Raw genomic sequence first — 22,794 nt, 5'->3', positions numbered from 1 at the left:
AAAATAAGTATGTGCAATTCACCTGCGTAATACAGAACCTCAAGACATTTGGGAATAGAACAGAAGGGTATTAGACTACAACACTACACCCAACCAAGTAGTTGGGAGTCACCTAGAGCGTTCAATGTCATTCGAAACACGCTGCACTCATCTAAGAGGAAAACTATGTGCAAGAAATAATATTATATGTAACCTGAATGGTTCAACATCTAAGTTCTACAGTCATCAGCAGTGGGAGTCTATTTTGTAGCCGGAGAATATGCGGCAGCAATATGGGAAGTGTCTCGTCACTCTAAACAACCAGAGGTCGCATTAAATGAGACTCTCAAGATTGTCACCGTGTGCTGAGGCCTATACGTGTACACAAAATTTACGCACTAGCGACCATAGTATCTCAAAATGTCAGACACAAAGCAGCCAGAGAAACAGAGAGATAAAAGCGGGAAACCGACCCAAGACACTTACTGTATAGTCACCGAACAGCTCCCACTCGTCTTAAGCGAACTTTAGCTAACTGTCAGCGTCGCTAGAAGGCCGACCTGAGACCCGGCTCTTATCTTCATTGTTGGACTCTTTGCAAAAAACCTCCTTCACCCCACAAAGGAAGTTAAACAAGGGCAGCAACTACAGTATAGTACATGGATAGCACTGAATAGATAAAGAACAGGAGTCGCAAAATACAAAGCAAACATGGTTAAGTGGGGCTATTGTGAAGATGTCCAGTGTACAAGTGGAGAAACACAGACGATTGAACATTTGCTCATGTGCCCACGGATAGAGTGTGTTTCCACAGGGAGAGATCTATTTTTGCTCAATAATTAGGTCATGAAAGCTGCAGAGTTTTGATGACAGAGATTTTAGGTGTCTTTGCCCCGACACGGAAAGTAAGAAAACGAAAGTAAAGTAAGTAATAGACTTGGTCAGCCAAGTCCTCACTGCCTATATTGGGCTGCTGTTTATGTCCTCATTCCTGCGTCCGTCATGTGTTATTTTGCTTCGAAGGTAGTGGAATTCCTTCCTTTCTCAATTTCGTCACCCCCAATTTTTATGTTGAGTTTATCCCTAACCTCTATTTTACTGCCCCTAATTACTTTCATCTTTCTTTGCTTTACTCTTACTTCAAAACGCGTGCTCGTTAGGCTGTTCGTTCCACTCGACAGGTCTTACAGAACGTCTTTGTTTTCGCTGAGTATAGCAATGTCATCACTGAATTTCATCATTGATATCCATTCGCCCTCAATTTTAGACCCTCTCCTCAACTTTCCTTTTCTGTCTTTTATCCTTTGACGTACAGAGTGAAGTGTAGGGACGGAAAGATTACATCCGTATCTTACACTTATTCTAATCCGATCACTTTATTCTTCAATTCCATTTTTATTCTTTCCTCTTGCTTCTTGCACATATTATGTATTTACGAAAAAATAAATGTAGCGTGTGAGTCTTTGACATTTGACGAATTTCACCAATATCCGGGACATCCAGAGTGCCTGTAATCCTGATGAAGTACGGTCTCACGTAGTCCTCCTATCACAACGTAAATATGTTTACATCGTCAGCATCATTCAGTTGACGACTTACAATGAAATAAATTAAAGTACGTAAAAAAAGTTTAGTTGTTTAAACAAATTATTGCCGAGCGGTGTGGCCGAGCGGTTCTTGGAGCTTCCGTCTCGAACCGTGCTACCGCTACAGTCGCAAGCTCGAATACTGCCTCGGGCATGGATGTTTGTGATGTCCTTAGGTTAGTTAGGTTTAAGTAGTTCTAAGTTCTATCCCACTGATGACCTCAGAAGTTAAGTCGCATAGTGCTCAACGCCATTTGTTAATTCCCCTAGTGCTCAGATCCATTTGAACCAAACAAGTTATTCTGATTTTGTATTCAGTTTTCTAGCATTTCACCTTCCCCTTTTTCGTTTTCTTCTCTTTTTTTTCTAAACATATAATCTGATGACGACTTGGCTATGAGTTGTAATAATTTATGTGGCCTGAGGCTGAAATACAGCTTAACGAAAATTTTCAGACTTTTTGTAAAATGATTTGTTTACAAGTAATAAGAAATAAAACAGATTAAAGAAATATCCTGAAAATGAGTCTGCACGGTCTACATAATCCACCAGACAAATATCCTTTAGCACCCTTTAAAAATTTACGATTCTAAGTTAAACACTGAACTTTAAGTTTACAAAAAACGCCTTATTTGAAGTACATGATATAGAAAATCATTCAAAGGTGTGTCAAATGTTTCTCTAATGTATTCCTTAATCTTAGACAAATCGTTACGCAAAAATGTCACCGTTTTCTCATTTTTTTTATTTGCAACTTTTTCACTGGCAGTTAAAGAACGTGTCAGTGTAACTTTTTGTGTGTAACTGAGCTACACCTTGAAGAGATGAAGTTTTTGACTTCATTTACGTAGCTAGCAGTAGCTAGCTGTTCGTGAAATATTTTGAATCACTTATAAATTTTTTTCTTTAGTGCACTGTTTGTTTTGAAGCAATTCATTCTATTTTTGGTGAAATTAGTCTTCACGATCATCAATTTGTTATCCATTTATCAATTTAACACTCTTCGTTTTGTTATGAATGTAATTTCTGCGGAATCTTTTTTCACGCCACTCAAACAATGGGCCAAGAAATTTCTAGTTGGCAAGTGTATTCCCTTAAGGCTGTGTGATTTGTGTGCATATGACATAATATCCGTTTTGCAATTCTTTCTAACCCATATAAAGGTGCTGTGGATATGTAATGTTGTGGTATGAATGTGTGAGGGGCGTAAGAAATATTTCACATAGCATATATGAGTAAAAAAATAAATAAATAAGAATGTAGGTCAACATTAACATAAAATGTAGTCATTTAAGTCGTCTCCAAGCTACCCCGTACTTCAGTGAAAACATGTATTACAATTATTGTAAACTAAATGGCTTGTTCCACATCATAGTGGGAGATTGCAATATTGAGCTACAAATTAGCAAATAAGTAAGTAAATAAGAACGGTTGATCTGCACTTATTTTTCATGACGTTGCAATTTTTTACAGGAGTTAGGTAATGTGTTTCTACGCGACTAAACGAAAAATATGCGCTGATCATGGTTGCTACTGTCGTGCGTGGAAGTGTAGCCACAGGGGGCAGCCGCAATCTGGCGGTGTTTTAAAGTGTCCCAGTAGTGATGTCGCGGAATTCGGTATTTTACGCGCACCGCCATTTTACGTGTTAACTGACAATTCCGTCTGAGCGCGCTGTACGTGACAACAAGGCCAAAAGAACGAATTTAGCAGGAGAACCCGCGTTTGCAGTCCCTGGTACGCACTGTATTTTATTTAAAATCCGTGGCCAACTATAGGAGACGCTCAATAAATAGGAGAGATAAAAATAAAAGCTCCCGGGTAATATATTTTGTGGCCAGCTATCGTTTTGAACAACTAATGGACCGCAAGCAATTCGCAGTAAAACTGAGCGCTTGTGTTTCACTGTAATGGCCGGCACTGTCAACGTAGTGCACGCCCTTCATTAAAACGTGCGTTGCTGACGCAGCCCAGCGTTTATGACACGGTCGACGCGTGCGAATGCCAACGGGGACACAGTGCGCAAAGATAGTCGCGTTCTGTCGTCATCGCACGGAAAACGCTTACAGTAGTGGAATGAGGAATTGCATCGAAAGAGAGGGCTAGGATATGTGAGACGGAACAGAAAAGGGAGGAGTTCATATACGTTTCTCCCCAGTCTACTGGGAAAGCTCCAAAATGTCGCACTTCCCGCCAACCAAGTGAAAAGTAGACAAGCTTGCGCAGTGTGGATCATATCCCGAATATTTACTGTAAAACCCTACAACCTGGGAAGCTTCTCTCAGTGATTTAGTTGTGTCTCAGAAGAAACCAGAAGTTATAATGCGAGCCCTCGGTAGCTACAGGCTGGCGCACAAAATGTGTCTCCAGTTGTTTCTTTCACAATTTACGACGCACATTAGATATCCCGCTTGGAAAAATAAATGAGTTACGAAATGACGTATAATTCACGATACTGCAGCTAGGAGACTAGTAAGCAGCAATGCCTGACAATGGAAGACTGACGACACAGCAACGATCGGCAATTGTGTTACTTTTACGTGAAATGAAAAGCCTTTTTGTGACTCAGAGGCGTTCTCGACAACAGCTTCACAGGAGAATATTGAAGCGGAAAGAGTTGCTGTACAGAGAAGTCCCGGGAAATGGTGTAGAAAGGCAGCAGTGCAACTGGGGATATCCAGACATTCCGTTCAACGCATTCTTAAGAGTGACCTGTGCACAGAAGCTCACTGAAAAGAACACAAGCAGCAGAGACTACTGTTTACACAGTGGGCGGAGGATACGGAAGAGACTCTCAACAACGTTTCATTTTCATAAGAGGCTTATTTTCGATTAAAACTGTGTGCCCGACCGAGACTCGAACTCGGGACCTTTGCCTTTCGCGGGCAAGTGCTCTACCAACTGAGCTACCGAAGCACGACTCACGTCCGGTACTCACAGCTTTACTTCTGCCAGTATCCGTCTCCTACCTTCCAAACTTTACAGAAGCTCTTCCGCGAAACTTGCAGAACTAGCACTCCTGAAAGAAAGGATACTGCGGAGACATGGCTTAGCCACAGCCTGGGGGATGTTTCCAGAATGAGATTTTCACTCTGCAGCGGAGTGTGCGCTGATATGAAACTTCCTGGCAGGAGTGCTAGTTCTGCAAGTTTCGCGGAAGAGCTTCTGTAAAGTTTGGAAGGTAGGAGACGGATACTGGCAGAAGTAAAGCTGTGAGTACCGGACGTGAGTCGTGCTTCGGTAGCTCAGTTGGTAGAGCACTTGCCCGCGAAAGGCAAAGGTCCCGAGTTCGAGTCTCGGTCGGGCACACAATTTCAATCTGCCAGGAAGTTTCATATCAGCGCACACTCCGCTGCAGAGTGAAAATCTCTTTCTGGAGGCTTATTTTCATTTAAACGGTGTTGTTAACAAACAAAATATACGCTTTTGGGCCACTGAAAACCCACAAGTGCTTCATGAATGACAACATTATGCTCCGAGAATTACAGCGTGGGCAGCAATTTCCAGTCACGGACATATTGGACCCTTTTTTCTTTGAATAAACTGTGAACAGCGAGTATTATTTGAGCACGCTTCGCAGTAGCTACATTCCACATCTTCTTGCTACTGCCTAGCCCCTCAACACACAGTGGTTCATGCGTGATGGAGCAAGGCCACATACTGCAAACACTGTGTTGGAGTTTTCACACGAGCGTTTCGACATGCGAATCATTCACTCAGGTTTCCAGGTCGCTTCAATGACGGGAAAAAATTGGTCCCCCAGTAGTCCAGACCTCAATCCACGTGACTTTTTTTTCTTTTGGGGGTGCCTGTAGGAAAAACTTTTCCCTAAACGTCCAAGTGATTTAATGGGGCTCAGAAGACTTATTCTTCAAGCTGGGAGTGAAATTACGGAAGACAAGTGCCGTAGGGTAATCACTAACTTCAGTGTTAGTTTGAAGAGAATTAGGAAGCGAAATGGTGGACATATTAAGCATGTGCTGAGTTAGAACAAATCTCCATGGACGGCTCTTAATTGTAGTATATGTTTCTTTCAGATTGTATTGACAATAAAGTTTATATTCAAAAAGAAAATGGTAACACATTTCGTGCGCCACCTTGTATAATCTTCTGAGAAGCCAAATGTCGTGTCCTTGTTGATAATGATAAATGGGTCGAAGTGGCTGGAAGGATCAGTTGTCGTAGCAATCTGGACAACCAAGGGTAACATTAGTTGTCACAAGTGCACTTCAAATAAGAATGTTTTGAGCAGTTTGTTGCTGAAGAGCTGCTACACTGTTGATAACTTGTTGCTTCGTGGCTAACCACAAGTAGAGACCTGAGACAGAAGTGCGTCTACGTACAGTGAATGTTTGACGGTAGAGCTATCAACAGCTGAGTGTAATGTTCGCACCAACTAGCAACACGGAACTAATGACGAATTATAAGAATGGTGCACAGGTGCCCGCCACTTATAATACCGTCCTTGCGGTCTTCGTCGCCCATTGGACTGGCGGTTCTTCATAGCCATGTCATACTATAGGTAGCGATGTTGAAAGCCCCGTTCGTGGCGCCCGTAGGAACCTTCATCGATGTGCCGGCTCCGGCAGTATCTAAAAGCGATGATACTGCACCACATGGGTGAAACATAGAGTGCTTTATTCTTATAAAACATGCAGAAGACAGCAGACGCAGGTCAACCAGTAGATTTCGGCTTGTTAGATTCCGGTAGGGCATCCAAGATCGTAACAGTAGTCTAAAAGCAACGATAGGGTCGTACGGAAGAACATACGCACATATTTACTGATAAAACGCAGCACGAGGTGTAGTTATGAAGTCTGAACTGGTAATAGTAAAGAAAAGCAAGTAGTAGCCCTACGTTTTAGCTATGGTGTTTGTTCTGGTATATATTTTCACAATGCAGTGCTACTAATTTTTGCTAAATATGAATGAATTGGAGAAAGACACTATAGAAGTCTGCATTTCGGCTGTTAAGGATACTGTTCACGCCTAGAACCACGTCATCATCAATCTGGAATCACCTTCAACACAATGATAGGACAGAGGAAGTTGTCACCGGCTGTCATATCACCAGAATATATGGATGAGGTAAAATTTGATACCTCGAAGCAGCTCCAGTTCCATTGTGTTCCACGCAGAATGACCTGTGGCGTTATCATGGAGGAGAAACACCCTCTTGGGCAGCTTCATGCGACTCTACATCTGGAAAGCCTCCCTTAACTTCGCCAGGAGATTCCTGTAGCACGCTTCTGTAAGACTTTGCCCACTATGAGCGCAATCTGTTGGCATCACGCTATGCTAGTGACATAAACACTTAACGAGACCCTACACCCTGTTTATTAGATGACTAAGGAAGTTACCTAGAATGACCGTACACAGCTGCTACAATTACATTGCTGCCGCAGTTTGGCGGGCTTTTTGAATGGATGTTAGCAGTCACGGAATCCAGCGGGCGTCGACTTCTGACCTTTCAGAAGGAGTCGCGTGTACTGCCGGATAATAGTGTCGTCCATCCACAAGCTTTCGATAGCGTGATTCGTGGTCTTCATTAGGTGCTTAACGAAGGTACAAATCAGGTTCCCAGCTATGTGTCTCGAAGACTTGTTAAGTAATAGAACCCAGTACATCATCCTCGATCACAAGTGTTCATCAGAGACAGCGATATCGTCAGGAGAGCCCCGGGGAAGTGTGATAGAGCCGATAATATTTTCTATATACGGTAACGATCAGGCGGACAGGGTAGGTAGCAATGTGCGGTTGTTTGATGTTAGGAAGATGTCGATTTAGGTGACTTCAGGAGTACGCAACATAACTTAGTTACTTTGATTAATGACAGCGAGCAATAAATTTAGAAAAATATAAGTTATTGTTGATGAGTAGGAAAAACAAACCCGTAATGTTCGAATACAGCATTAGTTGTCTCCTGCTTGATAGTGTCACGTCGATTGAATATCTGAGCGTAACGTTGCAAAGCTAGTGCTACCCATTATTGAATACTGGGAGTGTGTTTGGGTCCGCCCCTGCCCGGATTAAGGGAAGACACCGAAGCAGTTTACTCAATTGCTTCTAGATATGTTACCGGTACTTTCTAACAACAGACAAGTATTACGCAGATGCTTCGGGAATTCAAATGGGAATCTCTGGAGGGAAGTTAACGTTCTTTTCGACGATCACTACACAGAAAATTTAGAGAACCGCCAAAAACATTCCGTGTCAGGAGCATGAAAACAGAGAATTTAGGACTCGTAGGAGACATGTGGACAGTCGCTTTTTCCTCGATTTGTTTGCGAGTGGAACACGAAACCGAGTGTCTACGCACCGTACGATGGCTTGCGAAATATACAGGATGTTACAAAAAGGTACGGCCAAACTTTCAGGAAACATTCCTTACACAAAAATAAAGAAAAATGTTATGTGGACATGTGTCCGAAAACGCTTAATTTCCATGTTGGAGCTGATTTTAGTTTCGTCAATATGTACTACAACGTGATGAAATTGTAAATTTTCACAATCAACATGCTTGGGCTGACTAGAATCCTCACGCAATTGTGCAATCACGTCATCAACACAGATTTTCTGTGAACGTTTGGGCAGGCATTGTTGGTGATGTCTTGATTGGGCCCCATGTTCTTCCATCTACGCTCAATGGAGCACGTTATAATGATTTCATACGGGATACTCTACCTGTGCTGCTAGAACATGTGCGTTTACAAGTACGACACAACATGTGGTTCATGCACGCTGGAGCTCCTGCACATTTCAGTCGAAGTGTTCGTACGCTTCTCAACAACAGATTCGGCGGTCGATGGATTGGTAGAGGCGGACCAATTCCATGGCTTCCACGCTCTCCTGACCTCAACCCTCTTGACTTTCATTTATGGGGGCATTTGAAAGCTCTTGTCTACGCAACCGCGGTACCAAATGTAGAGGCTCTTCGTTCACGTATTGTGGACGGCTGTGATACAATACGCCATTCTCCAGGGCTGAATCAGCGCATCAGGGATTCCATGCGACGGAGGGTGGATGCATGTGTCCTCGCTAACGGAATACATTTTGAACATTTCCTGTAACAAAGTGTTCGAAGTCACGCTGGTACGTTCTGTTACTGTGTGTTTCCATTCCATGATTAATGTGATTTGAAGAGAAGTAATAAAATGAGCTGTAACATGGAAAGTAAGCGTTTCCGGACTCATGTCCACATATCATATTTTCTTTCTTTGTGTGTGAGGAATGTTTCCTGAAAGTTTGGCCGTAACTTTTTGTAACACTCTGTATATGAAGGGCTTATTTCAATAGCGTTACGAGTCAATTACCTCCACTTTTCTGCCTATAATTCTTCTGAAATTAATGATCCAAACAAACAGAAAGAAAGGTTCTTCTCTAGCAAGAAGCCATATGCTTGACTATTTCTGGTATCTCAACTGTAGATTTTTCAGCGCTAATTTAACTTTAGGACTCTGTTTCTCATAATGAACAAAAATGGACTTATACCACTATTGAAATAAGACTTTCATATGTAGATGTACTGCCTTCTCACTCGGTTCTAGGCGTTCTGTCCGGTATCCATTCCCACTAGAATCGTCTTGAGAAGTTCGTCTTGGGTCCCGTGACCCTGGCCTGCATTTTAGGTCCGGTGCGCCACAGCGATATGACGACCCGTGATTGATTTCCACGTTTTCCATGTTTTCCTTTAATTATATAAGCCGGTCATCGGGTTTCTGGCCATCTACTTGTGTTTCGATTGCTGATTCCTCACAGAGAGCTGGTCTGCCACATCTTTCTTACTCATTCAGACTTGTTTGACCATAGTAAAAGCGTGTGACCCAGCTGACTGCCGTGTCATATGGTAGTGTGTTGTCGCCGCACACATTCCCCTACACAGCACAGCTTCTATTCTTCAGCTTTAAACAGAGAAAATGAATGACGTCTTGACACTTAACTCTATCAAAGGGTTGCTTCATTTTATTTTGGTATGCTACAGTACAGTGGCTAGAGGAATGCAGCGTGTACGTAGATTACAGACATGTGAACAAAAATTTAGTTACGGAACTTTATGGGTGTAAGTTAACAATGCTTCTTAACAACCACAGAGTTGTATACTGTGCTGCAGTGCTGTGTAGTGTAGCGTGATGGATTGCAGAACAGTAAAATTACTGTCGGCTAGCCATGGAGGATTGCACTGATGCACAGTAGCATGTAGAGTGATTTCTGATTTGGGATAAGCACACGTCTGTATGCCAAAGAGTCCAGCAGAAGTCACAGTCTGTCTCCTCCCCTATCTTGTACACTTTCCTTTCTAAAACAGCAAATGTTGAGAGACACTAATAAATGACAAAAAATGTTGAAATGGCTCTGAGTACTATGGGACTTAACTTATGAGGCCATCAGTCCCCTAAAACTTAGAAACACTTGCACCTAACTAACCTCAGGACACCACACACATCGAACCTGCGATCGTAGCGGTCGCGCGATTCCAGACTGAAGCGCCTAGAAACGCTCGGCCACTCCGGCTGCAATAAATGATAAATTTTATTAAAATATACGGGATGTGCACAAAATTACTTCAGACTTTTAAAAACGGAGTAACTTATAAGACTCAAACCTTAACCTGTTGATAGAGTACCTCTAGAATTTTATTTTACACATTGGTGCAATTCTTTTGTTGCACGCTGCTGCCGGTAGATAGCGCTAATGTAGAAAATGACAACTACGCGACAACAGAAGAGCTACTGTGTCCCTTAGTTAACAAAAAAGGTAACTACTGCTCTGCGAATATTTTGCACAGACTTTAACCAGGAGCCACCTTGCAAAGAATCTACTTAATATTTTGGAAATTTTGAGCACTTACACGAGTATCGAGGGTAGATAGAATTCATCTAGCAGTGTCCATCCACCGCTCCGGAGTCTGAAGATGACTCTTTCATACAGTCGAAACCGGAAACTCACTCCAATAAAAAAAAAAAAAAATATTTTAACAAGATTGCGATCAATACTGTTTTAAATTTTAATTTGTATCCACTTACGCTCGGTATGAACAAATTGAAGAGATGTGCAGAGGCAAAACTGTTGGTCGTCCTATGTTGAAGGAAAAGGGTAGCGTTCTACCAGAATTCCAGTGAAGCTCACAGACTTCTAGACAACATGTTCGCGTTCGCAGGGATGGAAAGTGACAACGACATGTCAGAGACGTTGGATTTAAGTGATGGAGCAATATTTCGCACTAATCAACACAATATTCGTTTATGACGTAATTGATTAACGATATGTTGCTAAGCAACGATAAATAAATTTGTTGCCGTTGTATTATCTTACATTTTCTGGAAGGAGGTTCAGGGCTTGGGAAGTCTGCTGTATGATCTTGCTAAATTCCCTGACAATAGAGCGTGGTGAGAAATGCCAACTTCTAGCTTTAGGCGTTGGGTGGTCGAGGACCGGATTTCTGAAAGGTTGGCCCGTATTCCCCGAAGGGTGGTGGAGCCGTGTGCCCCAAGGACTTGACCACGGAATTACACAGAAGCATAAGCAGATAATGAGAATATGTCATTGTACTGTACATTACGTGGAAAACGAGCTGCATGATTAACCGTCCACTGTCAACTATTAGTCTGTTTATGGAAATACAACATGCGCCTGCGGAGAAACTTCTGTGGGCTTCCCATGAATTTTAGAAGATACGGTGTAATAATTATCTGTTGTCATGTTGGCAAAACTCGTAAATAATCCCGCACAACCGGTGGTATTTATAAGCGGGGTGGAATGTAGACAGGAGACATAGTGGGTGTTCAGTGTTTTGCATTGCAGGGCGACGTTTAGTCGCGAAGTTATCGAAAGGTGTCCGGCCATGTTTGGCGCTTCATTAGCTGCTTTTTTGAGTAAGTGCCGCATTTATTATTTGTGCTGCTTTTCTTCTGGGCAGCAACAATATGAGAGGTTTATTTCGTAACTTTATGTCTGCTTTCTGCAGTAAGTTTTTGTACAGGCATTGTGAGTCGATCGTCTTCAGTATTATAGCATTTCCCAGTTTCTCAGACTTTCAAAAGACATTGGCATGTTGGGTAGCAATCTTTCACATAGTATTTAGCAATTATACTATGCTTTAAAAGTAGACATGAATTTTGAAACTTCCTGGCGGATTGAAACCGTGTGCCGGACCGAGACTCGAACTCGGGATGGGGAGTGAGTTGTGCGTGGATAGCTCAGATGGTAGAGCACAAAAGGCAACAAGTCCCGAGTTCGAGTCTCCGTCCGGCACACAGTTTCAATCCGCCAGGAAGTTTCATATCAGCGCGCATCCGCTGCAGAGTGAAAATCTCATTTTAGACATGAATTTTGTTTCTCTGCTAATTAATGTAGTTCTGTTTGTAATTCCATGTTCAATAATTTTTATCCTTAACTCAGTGAACTCTCACTGTAGTTTACCATGATCTGCGAATCTGTTTTTAGGGCTCATTACGTTAATCGTTAATTTTAATGACCGTAATCATTTTTATGCTAAAATTATCTGATGAGGTGATCCTCTTTTCTCTTTATAGATATCATCTTCCGTCGGTTCTACATGACGGAACTGTGCACTCGGTGCGCCGGCGTTCCGATATAAAACAGATTCCGTTGCTAGGAACACGTTTGATTAATCAGGAAACTTGATTATTTCATTTCTTTTTTATGAAATCTTTTGAGTTTATTTTTTGGTAATTTAACTTCATATGTATCTGCAACGAACGGCGTGGATGATTATCAGTGCCAGTGTCATTCTGTGGTGTGGCAAGCCCACAGCGCATACAACAGCTTGTACAGTTAGTCGTGTTTTGAGTTCACAGATGTAGCAGGCAACATACGTTCACTGCGGCCGAAACACAGTCAGTACACTCCGACCTATGCGAACCGTACCCCTATATGACACAGTAACGTTTTTGGGAACAGAAAACACCGTTGTTTTCATGGAACGTAAAGGAGAATTGCCAATGTCGCAATGTCGAGGGAGGAGATTTACGCTCCCACCTTTTTCTAGGAGAAAACCTTCACAGGCATTTTCTGTCTCGACATGCCTTCTGCCTCAAGTGCAAGAAGATTTCAACAACTTCATCTTGCAAGTAGATGGTGCACCTACTCATATGTACATGGCTGTACGGGATCACCTAAACACACGTCAGCCCGGACAATGGCTCGGCCTTGCAGATGCCGTGGTGAGGTACGTAGCTGTCAGACAGCATGATCACTAGGCTGAGCGCCTTGAGGTATTTTTGTGGCGTTATGTGAAAGAAAAAATGTTTGTCGCACCCCTGCTATTGTCCTCGCCACAGCTATGACATCGATGTTTGGGAAGAGTAGTTAGATGTTTCTGTGTGCCTCGAGGAGGGCCTCTCAATCTCCTCGAACTTGTAAAGGAAACTTGTAGAGATTCTCTATTAACACGTTAATGTTTGAAACGTACCGTTTCGTTTGTGTGAATTTTTGAAAATTTAAAGTCTTTATGTGCTCATCCCGTATTATCTATATTATGTATACTATTATCTGCAGCATGGTCTGTTTGAGAATCTCGACAATAGAATGAGCGTAAACCAAAAATAATTGAATGAGTACACTTGTAAAACAATGCAGCCTCGTCTTTCTTCAAGTGGAAGCGTCATCCTAGAGAAAAAAATTGAAGGATTTCCGAAGTCAGTCATGCGTCCGCCTCCTGCAGTTGTTCTCGTGGCTGAAAGAGACATTTTCTCGAAATCGCGGCCGAAACGCTTTGTGGAAACATCGAAGCTCGTCGTTACGGAGCGGAAGATCGATGTAACAGCCGCGGGAGCAAGCTCTGTAAAAGCGCCCATCGCCGGCGAGATGAGGTCGTTCTCTTTTTGATGTGCTTGTTCCAGCTTGAGGCAAAGGCTTCTCCCATTCTACTGGAGTGTCAACAACAAACGTGTGTGAAACTGTATCCCAAATACAGGCAATAGGGCATAGATTGTTTAAACAACAAAATGTGTTCGTTTGGTGTTTCCTTGTTTTTTCTGGCATTTGTTGAGAACGCGACCTTCATTTAGAAAAGTTTGAGTTCTATGGAGCTAATTGAGTTACTAACAACTGCTTTCTATCGCATTTAAGAGAAAGGATGGGAAAAAGCGTCGTATAGTTATTGTAAGGGAGAAACGTTTTACGAAAATAATCTCAAATGAACTAGCAGAAGTCGCTCATATTCATCATAAATAATGATTCAAAAAATCTGTGCACCTGAAACATTTACAAAATCGCTTAATATGTCCTAATTTATTTTTAATTCACATTAATTGCTAGAAAGACGGTTTCCTATTTAAAATGACTACCGCTAGATAAATGTTAACTAAGTAGACTGAATGAAAAGCAAAACTTACCTCATGCCTCCTTCATACTGTTAAAGCGGAATGACGTGTTTCCTTATTTGCGTATGAAATTACGAACGTAAGGTACCTGACATTTTAATGTTCAGAGCTACTTGATGGACGTCGGAGGGCGAAACGACGTTGAATTTATCTCTGTTACAGAGACGATACCATCGTCAGTAAAAGTTATAGTTCCATTTAAAGAGCGAAGGTGATATTTATGTCTCTGTAACTTACATAGTTACAAGAGACCATTCCTCACTAAGTGATTACTTTATTACTTTATTGCAACTAGTATTCCTTACAGGTGACAAATGTCGTGTAACTAATCTTCATAGGAAGAAATAAAAGATAGCGTTAATAATATTTTTAACATAATGGACTGTTTGCAAACAAACACCTTTAAAGAAAGTGATATATTCAGTTCTCTAGAAGCAATAGAGAAACACGAACTATCTCCATTGACTCGCCGCAGGCAGAGAGAGAATACAAGGTATATTAAAACTGGTGACTTTTGCTAGGTTGGCGCCCACAGTCGTAACACACATCTTGAATGAGATAATTGCCACTATTTGACAGTAAGCTTTTATTATATGTTGATTTAACTGTCGGGATTTCGGCTGAAGAGCCATTCCTAAGTGCAATGGCGAGAAGAAGTCAGTTAGTACCAGGAATGCATATTATATCATTCATACTGGTCGTTTTCAACCACTGCATTTGAAAATGGTTGTCAAATGGCGGCAATGATTTCGTTACAATTGTATGTATCAAACTATGTTCTTCAGTTCTGTATAACATAAATAAAATTATAACGTAGCATTTCAAATACTTTGCGTACTGAACTAAATAACAGTGGTCATATTTTTTAGAATTGTTGACATCGAAGGATGTTTTGAATCACGTAATGGCTGCGCTTTGAAATGCCACTTAGGTCCTAGTAGCAGAAGATTTGGGCTGCTCGTCTAAGCAGTACAGCTCTTAGGGAGTCGTAGGAGCGTCAGTTACCTCAGAATGACGGAGCCGTACCATCCTACACACCACTTTCCATTCCGTTGCATACAACGTAATGGCTAAATCTTCAGTCTCGCTACTTCTCTTGTAACGCTTTGCCTCGTCATTAATTGACGTCTAATGATACTATTTTAATGTTGTTAAACATACTTTTTGTTTCTTGGATTGTCAATTCTGTACACTGTAGTAAAAGCAAATTAGGTTTAGAAATGCCTCGCTAGAGTGCAGTACAATTCTGTAACTTAAGTCTCACCACGTGACGATAGTTGAACGAACGTTCTGGAGAAACGAGGGCGCGAAAAACGTGTCCTAACTTTCAGCTGCTAGCAATGTCCTTGCTTGCAAACGGCGTTATCCTTATGAAGTGGGGAGTTAAGGACAATTTTAGTGTGGTTACTCGTTTTCCTTTTTTTTTTTTTTTTTACTGTTCTCTCAACGTGTGCGTTACGTAAAACTGTTAATAATACTGAGTTGAGTACACGCATTTGGAGAGGACGAAAATATCTGTAAGACTTTCAGGTATTTGGGAACTTCATGACAGTGATTACATACTGGGAGCCTGCCCACCTACAGTACCACAAGCCGCGTCTGTCAACAATTTGAGTAGCGCATAAACAAGCGATAGAGAACAGCACAGAGTATTCCTCATTTATGTATGAAAATGAGAGGCATGCAAAACTGTCGAGCTGCCCACACAAAGTAGATGACTAACGTTTGCTCTTCGCATAATTTCTAGTTTTGGAAACAAAGTAACATATGAATATATTGCGGTCAGTTACACTCATTACTGACCTATACAAACAGCCAGCCGGTGTGCAGTTGTCCTTCTCATATAGACAAAGAGTAAAATGTTTGCACGGACCTCAGAAAATGACACAGCCTCAGCCAGATTTCAGTGTCGCCCACTGTACTATCAGTCACCCAGGCACCTGTGCACGCTAAAAGAGATGGTGACACAATGAACTCTTAATATATAGAAAAGAGTAGGCTCCACAAGTCAGTATCAGTGTGGACTCCTTAGGTCAGCTGAAGTGAAAGATACATATAGAGATGTCGCACTACATATCCCATGTCCCTGTGGCACGCTAGTTACTGTATGTGTGTGTGTGTGTGTGTGTGTGTGTGTGTGTGTGTGTGTGTGTGTGTAGGGAGGGGTGGCGGGGGAAGGGGCGAGGAAGGAGGGAGAGAGGGATAATGAAGCATTGACACCCTGCTCCTCTAGAATCGAGTACTGGGTCCGAGTCTGCATTTCGGTCCCCGTATTTTACCAGTCTAACCATCAGAACTTCAAAGAATGTATTCCAATCAACAATGTAAGAAATTCCTCAGTCTTACGTACATAACAATGTTCAATGACAACTAATTTAACAACTAACTATCCGCGTGTATTAATCAAATACTTCGTATTTTGTAGAGTCTTCCAGTTTCTTTACATTACATCTTTACCTTCTTACTAAAGTGTACGTTTAGTTTTGATTTAATATTTGTCAGTCAGTTTGGAACTACTCTTAAGCAGTGTAATTCTTCAAGAGGGAGATGAGACACTTGTAGTCGCCATCTTCAGCACCTGCCATGGCATTAAAATGATCCGGTGTTGTATAATCTCGTTACATCAATTTAAAATCGAATATTGACTTCGGACTATTAGTTCCCTATCCCTACGCACCACGTTTGGGTCCTATACAAAATGTGTTAATTTAATAGACTACTTTGTGATAGTAATGTCTGGGATCACACCTGTTTTTGGATCCTGTACATAACACAAATTGTAGATGTACACTCATATTGCAACACTACACATAGATAGATGTTGCGTGGAAGCTTTATTAGACGTTGCGGTAATGTACTGCATTTATAATAAACCTTTTGTCTTGACCAGAAATTATTCATTTCTTCCTTGCACATTTCGGCGTTATGTCGTCATCCAAGCAACTGAATGTAAAAAGATAAGGGGTCATGAGAAACGTGTCTATATCAGTAGTACAGACAGAGAACTTGGGTTTACCAGAACAGTGCTGATACAAAGTATCCCGTAGAACTTACTCTTAGTAAGCATAAGCTCAAACGCGACAGTTTTTATCAAAAGTGCTCTGTTAGGCGCAAAATCTGCTGTCTATATTACTATATTCAGTTTATGATGTAGATACCTTTCTCATAGTGTTTTCTTTTCAGAATGGCACAATGTGGAAACAGTTAAGAAGAAATAAAATAAATATTTAGTGGTCAAGATGAGAGTTTCATTACAACTACAGTTATAAAGGACCGATCAAAAGGCTTCCGTTCGGAGGCCTTACAGAAAAACTTTATATGCCAGTAAGGCAAAATCTCCGTCAGTATTGAGGCAATCATCCCACAGATGAACCAGGTGAAAGATATCCGTTTGGCAAAACGCCGTGCCTAAATGCTCGAAGAGGTTCGTAACTGCCTGATGCACATCCTCGTTCCACAGGAATCGCCGACTCCTCCGGTCCTCTCTTAAAAGATCGAGGCCGTGGTAATCGCTTGGAAAATGATCAGGACTACAGGGAGGGTGCTCTGGTGTCTGTCTCTTGCGCTCACGTAATTTCTGCTTTACGAAATTTGCGATAGAGGGACGTGCGTAATCACAAAGCAGCAAAATTCCTCGCCCAAAGTGGTGGTTTTCGAAAGACACGCTGCCCCGTACACGTTCTTCATTCTGCAATGAATGTCTGCTCGTATTTGTCCTTCCGTAGTCAAGAAAAGAATAACAGCACGTTGACCCAGTTTGGACACGTTTGGTAATAACATCTCGATTGTTCACATGTCAGCATTTACCTCATGTAGGTCAGAGAGATAACAGTGCCACTCTAATGCCTTACATACATGTTGGTGCTTTAGTCACACACTATGTGGCATATGCGCAACAACTGCACCCTTACCGGAAACTTTTTGATCACTACTCACATTCTCCGCAAGCCGTTGTACAGAATGTAGCGGAGGGTACTTAGCATCAATATTTTCGATTTCCTTTCAGTTCGCGTACTGTCAGAGGGAAAATGGCTGTCTACAAGCTGTTGTATACGTCCCAATACTTTTTATCATATTCTTATGGTCTTTTCGGATACAGAATGAGACTTTCACTCTGCAGCGGAATGTGCTCTGAAATGAAACTTTCTGGCAAAATAAAACTTTGTGCCTGACCGAGACTCGAACTTAGTATCTTTGCTTTTCGCCAGCAAGTGTTCTACCATCTGAGCTACCGAAGCACGACTCACGACCCTTCCTTACAGCTTCAATTCTGCCAGTACCTCGTCTCCTTACTGCCAGAATTTAAGCTGTGAGGACAGGTCGTGAGTCGTGCTTGGGTAGCTCAGATGGTAGACCACTTGCCCGCGAAAGGGAAAGGTCACGAGTTCGAGTCTCGGTCCGCACAAAGTTTTAATTTCCTAGAAAGTTTCATATCAGCGCACCCTCCGCTGCGGGGAGAAAATCTCACTCTGGAAACATCCCCCAGGCTGTGGCTAAGCCATGTCTCCGCAATATCCTTTCTTCCAGGAGTGCTAACTCTGCAAGGTTCGCAGAAGAGCTTCTGTGAAGTTTGGAAAGGAGGAGACGAGGTACTGGCAGAATTGAAGCTGTGAGGACAGACCGTGTGTCGCACTTGGGTAGCTCAGATGGTAGAGAACTTGACCGCAAAAGACAAAGGTACCGAGTTCGAGTCTCGGTCAGCCACAAAGATTTTTTCGCATGTTATACTGTGGTAAAAGCATGAAGGTCGTAGAATCTTCTTCGGAAACAGGTTCTCTGAATCTACTCAGCAGGGTTTCGCGAGAACTATGTTGGCTTTCTTCCAAGGTTTCCAGTTCATCAGGTATTTCTGATACACATTCGTTCTATCCTAGCACGTGTGTCTGAATTCGCCCCATGTATGTTCTCATGCCTACTTGATACAGTACAATACTCAAAAAATTAGTCACATTAGCGTCTTATACTCGATTTTTCAGAATGGTTCCAACAAGTTTAAGGTGCAGTAACACCGTATCGACATACCCCTGTTCGTCAGCGGTTCACTGGCACGCTATTGCATGTGTCAGACACTAGGCGGACACGAGGTCAACAGCCTGCACTAGCGGAGGTCAGTGCGGAGTGGGTGGCGGAGCAAGCACCTCTCGAGCCGAGGCGTTGGGCAGACACGGAGCATCGCGTGTTCAAAGTCGATGGCCGCATGCACTCGACCCCGCCCAGTAGCGGGTTAGACGTTCCGTGACAGCTGGAGCTGTATTCCACCACCATATCCCCCGGCAACGTTGTCACCGCGCTTGGACATGAGCACCATCTTCATCCGTCCGTCGGATGGGCAAGTACTGTGACAACTTCAATGCTGTTCAGTGGGCTCGTCTATAGAGTGTAATCAGATTTTACATGCTCCCTTCCTGGCTAGATAATGGACTAGTATTCAGAAGGACAGCCGCTCAAATCTCTGTCTGGGCATCAGGATTTATATTTCCTGCGATTTCCATAAATCGCATAATGCGAATACCGGGGTGGTTCCTTTGAAATGACGTAGCTGATCCGATTAACAAATCTTAGGTAAAATAATTCACACTCACTGTTCCATTTAGTGTACAACTTGCGAACGGTCCGTTCTACTATATCCACACCTAAAACCAACTTGATGGTACGCCTGGGTAAAAATCGTATGAGGTTGTCCATGCGATCGGTGATAGTTTTATGGCATATTTGTTCGTTAATGAGAGAAGACTGGCATAAATATTTCTATATGCCATTGTAGCTTCTTTTATTGTGAAGTTAAACAGAGAATGAATCAAGTTTCAGAGGTCTGCATTCCTCCCTAGCCCCTTTATAAATAATTTTAAAAAATATATGTAGTTTTACTTTTCCTCCAAATTTTGATCATTTCTATTCAAACACCATTATTCTCAGCTACCTTTCCTCTCTGTATACCTCGAAACTAATTCTTCTCAATACCTGTGAAATGTCGGCTGTTTCGTTATTTCTTATTCAACTTTAAAGCTACAGAAACACTTAACAAGTTATGGAATACTTGTGTAGTTAGCTGTGTGATGATGATAATTATTGCTTCATCTGCCACCTTAAGTAGGGGACAATTACTCCTACGCAACGTCATTTGCTGTTGCTATTTTTGCATACCGAACGCATATTGTTTTCAGTTGTTTCTCTTTACAAATTTTGATTACAATTACTGACATCTACTCGTAGATGTTTCTAAAACATAATTGTGAATGTAGTACATCAAGCATGATTTTTGTTTGCTTTATGTTTCCTCTGACTTCTGACTCTTAGTATTAAGTCATGGGTCTGATATATGAAGAAACAATCTCACTTCTTTCTTCTTGTTGAGAGAATACTTGTGTAGTGCGAGCTTTGAGGGCAATGAGGACACGTGAATAAATTGCCTTAGTTAGAAGAAATACGAGACTCATAAGTCTGACTTAGAAAATCGACAACAGTCATGTAACTAGAGTGCAGGTATTAACAAGTAGCCTCCATCTAAGTATTTTGCGTCCTGTCAAGTGGCTATGAGTGACTGTGAACCTGTTACAGGAAATTCAGAGCTGGATGTGGAATGCTGTGTGAGGTAATCAGATATGGAGCACAAAGCTTTGGATTAATGAATCTATTGGTGAAGACATGGTTGAAACATAAGTTCGTGAAACATGTATTGAGGGTTAAATAAATACTTTGTTTGCAGTACATTATACTTAGTAGTATATGTCTCCGGGTAGTCACGTAAATAAAGCTGTAAGAACGATCTGTTTCGTACTGTCAGTATACGAGACGTAAAACGTTGCCGAAACCCCGGACGCTCTGACTGGTGGTGAGCTAACTAGCTACTAGACGGGAGAGGAAAGAAGGAAACGACGTCATCTTGTTTCACATCCTTGAAACGAGGTAGGAGCAGATACAGCTATAGCAGGGCAGCTTGTAATCAAGTTATTTCATCACCTGCATTTGAGTACTACGTGTTTCCAGGCAGCCGCATAATAATGGATGCGCATGTAAACTCCTATTCTGTAACAAAAATTGATTGTTACCGACCAGAATACGGAAGTCTGATAGTAATGTTTACAGTTTCTTGTATACTTCCTTTGATTGTTTGTGTATGATATCAGTTCAAAGTACGATACCGGAGACAGCAGCTATATAAATACGTTTACGAAACTTGAAAAGAAAGGAAAGACTGAAAGACCACAAGTAACACGGATCAGTACGGCAACTGAAGAAGGAGGTACACGGGAAGATACAGATTATGAGTACTTTCAGAGGCGACAGCAAGAGACTTCTTTCCGTCAATCTTGGCAACTTGTTACTAAAATGCTATACGTTACTATTTACATGTGCTACTGCTTTTTGATTGTCTTCAGAAGATTTACTGCCTGAAGAGGACTGTCAAATACTATTTATTCGCAGAAAGCAAAAACGTTTCAAGCCGCAGACAGAGAACTGAAAGACATCGCTCACTTTAGCGAAGATACAAGATCACCAATGCGACTCTTGGAAGTGTATTTTTCCACAGACGGCTTGGTTTGATGGATGGTGGGAACACATGAAGGGAACTACAAAACGTTGCCCCCGGAAGGTTCTGAGAAATTCACTAGCAGACAAAGAAACACTTAGGACTTTATTAGTAGAAATAGAAGCCGCAATCAACTCACGACCTATCGGCCGTGGGGAATCGGATGCACTGACAACAAGCCGTTTCTTAACGGGAGAACGATTAACTACAATACCCACAGGTGCTGAACCGAGTATGCAGAAGGATCTGCAAATAGAAGGAAAGCTACGAGAAAAATCGCAAAATGATTTTATGAAAAGATGGAAGAAAGAATATTTGTTAGAATTAACAAACTTTCATGAAGCATAGCGTCCTAACAAGAAACTGGTTAAATGTAGAGTGGGAGACATTGTTCTCTTGCACGAGGATAAGCAGCCAAGACATATGAGGAAGAGAGCTCACATTAGGGAAACAAGAGCAGGGAGAGATGGCAAGAAACAGACCTTAATTATTCGAATCCCGGAAGGACAAAATGTTATTCGGCCGGTGCATCACGTGGGCCTGCCGGAAATCGACCATGGTGGGGAGGATGTTGAGAGCTAAATAAATACGCTGCTCGTAGTGCAATAATCTTTGTATTAAATATCTCTGACTAGTAACACAAATAAAATTGCCGTACTAGTTATTATACGATACTTAAAAAGATGTAACTTCCCATCACCTCCAGGATATTCCTGGATAATGGTCTTACCTACTGAGCTATCCACGCCTGGTGCGCGACGCCGTCAAGTCTCTACTTCCATAGAAGTTCTCTCCTACATTCCAAACTTCGCAGTAGTTCACCAAAACACCCTACGGGGCTAGCACTCCTGGACGAAAGTATAATGCGTAAAAATGATCACAGCCTAAGAGATTAATCACAGCGCAGCGCGTGTGAGCCGCTTAGAATCTTCTCGTCAGACGGAAACTGCTTTTGTGGGTCGGTAACGTAGGCGGGAGGTGCCAGCCAGATGTCAGGCTGTAACTGCAGGTCCAGTGTCGGACCTGCAGGGCACGAGAAAGATAGTTCAATGCATCTCGTCCTGTAGATGGATAACTACCCACAAACCTCGACGCGCACCAATCAGTTTATTATTTGAATGTGAGTCGCGTTGATTCAAACATCTCGAAACAGCCAACAGTCCGTCTATATCATTTTTTGCTTCAGGATGCCCGAAGAGTCAAATGTCCACCAGCAAATTTCAACCGAATTAGGAACAACCTCGTTTCAGGTTTTTGTTCCCTGCCGTGAGGACGATGTCATTAGATTTAGTCACGGAAAATTATTCGCCTTTGAAAAGAAAAAAATGGCTCTGAGCACTATATGAGTTAACTT

At 42.0% G+C, this 22,794-nt stretch overlaps 1 protein-coding gene and 2 non-coding genes across 3 annotated transcripts in view; 1 reads left to right on the top strand and 2 right to left on the bottom strand.

Annotated features, from left to right (window-relative positions):
• LOC126266665 (uncharacterized) overlaps nt 1-22,794 on the bottom strand; it is a 975,748-nt gene that overhangs the window by 474,768 nt on the left and 478,186 nt on the right. The gene's annotated exons all lie outside the window — the stretch shown is intronic.
• Nucleotides 4,408-4,482, bottom strand: Trnas-cga (transfer RNA serine (anticodon CGA)). Its single transcript has one exon. It is a non-coding gene; the product is annotated as a tRNA-Ser (tRNA).
• On the top strand, nt 4,799-4,873 carry Trnas-cga (transfer RNA serine (anticodon CGA)). The gene has a single exon. It is a non-coding gene; the product is annotated as a tRNA-Ser (tRNA).

Source organism: Schistocerca gregaria, chromosome 4 (assembly GCF_023897955.1).
Source record: "Schistocerca gregaria isolate iqSchGreg1 chromosome 4, iqSchGreg1.2, whole genome shotgun sequence".
In the NCBI taxonomy this organism is placed as follows: Eukaryota; Metazoa; Arthropoda; class Insecta; order Orthoptera; family Acrididae; genus Schistocerca; species Schistocerca gregaria.
The sequence above is the reverse complement of the archived record's forward strand: the minus strand, read 5'-3'. Positions and strand labels throughout refer to the sequence as shown.